The following is a 2,134-nucleotide window of genomic DNA, read 5'->3' on the forward strand; positions in this document are numbered from 1 at the left end:
CGAAAACTAGTTCCTAGGTGCCTCTAGAAAGTACTTACCAAATCTGAGCTTTTAATATTAACGGGAAGATTATGCTCAGCACAGTTTTCCATTTTCAGTTTAGTCGCATATTTAAATGGTCATATCTTATCACCAATAGATCGTTTAACCAGTTGCATCATCAATATTTATAGGAAATTGAACGCTCTACAAAAATTGTCTCATATACTATTTTCATTAATCTAACCATCTAAAAGATATTCAAGGTCAAATATTGACCCGCGTCCCCCGCCCCTCCCCTCCTTTCGCAATTATGTACAGGTGGCATTATAACCGTTTAGAAAAAGGAAAAATGATAAAATAACACTAGTTAACTTCTGAAACTGCTTTTAATGTCCAAGTAATGGGAATTATTGTGTATGGTGTTATTGCATGCTGCATCCCACCCATAGTGGAATTTACCAGGTGCCACTGCTTTATTTGAAAATTTGCCTATAAAATGTGACTATAAGGCAGCCGAATGTCAGAAAATAAAGCGAGAAAGCCGTTTTATTACTTCATCTTTTTATTGCGACATGGTTCCATGCAAACATTTTAAGGTTTTCCAGCAATGTTTTTAACAACATTTTAAAAAGCATGCAGAAAAAATTCATACAAAAGCGCTATGTCCAATATGCGGAGCAGTTTTTAAAGACGATGCTTTTCCTATATTTTGTTAGACTTTTCATAAGTAAAAATATTTTGTGAATATTACTTCTTCATATGAATTATATCACATTTTTTGTTTAATTCAAGGCCTATCAAACAGGTTTAGAGCATTTGAGCAAAAAAAACATTTGCCTGTATTTTGTTGTTGCTTCTGGTATCGAAGGTGCCAAAAACTGTTCTGATTTTTTTCTTCTACATCAAAGCGTGCCATGCGAAATACGAAAAAGGTAAAAAATTTAAATTGAAAAAATGAAAATTGTTGCAGCTTTCTTTCTTAGTAAATTGGTTCGCTTCTCGAAGCATTGATCCACCATCCTGTGCCAGGCCCAGTAATCAGCGGTTGTGCTGCTGAGTTGGGCGAGCTTTCCAAAAGCTGTTATTTAATCGCTGGTTTTGTATGGAAAATGTTTCACATGCAAATAGATTTTAACAATTTAGAATTTTTTTGAGAAGAAATGTAAAATATTTGACATTTTCGAGAACAAATAATTTGAAAAAAATCAAATCAGCTGCTATCAAGGCGAATTCATATAAGGTGGTAGCGGTAGTACAAAAACAAAAACTAACAAGTCTTTTGTTTTCGTTTTCGGTACACAAATGTCAAATTCCAGCTATTCTTCGCTCAAGGAGGAAGAGGGAAAGAAAATGCCAACACTCTTTCTTTCGCATTCACTCATAAGGAGTTTTGACATATGTGTACCGAGGCGAATTAAAGCAGCTGTTCTAGCAACACCACCTTATATAAATTCGCCTTGGCTGCTATACTGATATAACCTGTTCCTTGGTTTAATTGTATTTTTGGAATAAACAAAGTTCTTTTTCCTTCTGTCAGTAAACTGTGTTTTTTTTTACAAATAGTATAAATAGGAATGGGAAATAAGGCAAAATTTGTTTTATTTCCAACCTTTGTTGGAAATAAAGCAAAACTCAGATTTTGGTTTTATTTCCCATTTAAAAGTGAAATAAAGCAAATTTTGCGTTATTGCCGTTTGTATTATTTCACCCCCCCCCCCCTTAAACGCTCTATAAAAAGGTCTCATGTTGTTGATGTCTAACCAAATTTCCAAGTCATGTGTCTTACGGTTTCGAAGTTATAGCTGATTACAAATGTCACGTCTATGGAAGGTGACACGCCCTCTTGTCAGATCCCATTTTTTATACCCCCTGTTATGTTCGGGTCAAGGTCTAGATACCAGTTAAAGCCCCATGAAAATCCAATGAGTAGTTCCGGAGATTAGTGAGTTCAAACAGACAAACAAACAAACAGACAGACAAAAATTCTAAACATGGACCAAATGTATTCTATTATGTTCCCTAGTATTGTTGTTGCGAATATTCGCATTCACATTCGCATCCGCGGAGCTTTTGCGAATGCGAATGTTGGGCAAATCCACCGATAAAACGTATATCTGGCAAACAAAATGACAAATTGTAGCCAATATTTTTT

Source organism: Rhagoletis pomonella, unplaced genomic scaffold (genome assembly GCF_013731165.1).
Source record: "Rhagoletis pomonella isolate Grant_MI unplaced genomic scaffold, Rhpom_1.0 Rhpom_scaffold_00002, whole genome shotgun sequence".
Classification (NCBI taxonomy): Eukaryota; Metazoa; Arthropoda; class Insecta; order Diptera; family Tephritidae; genus Rhagoletis; species Rhagoletis pomonella.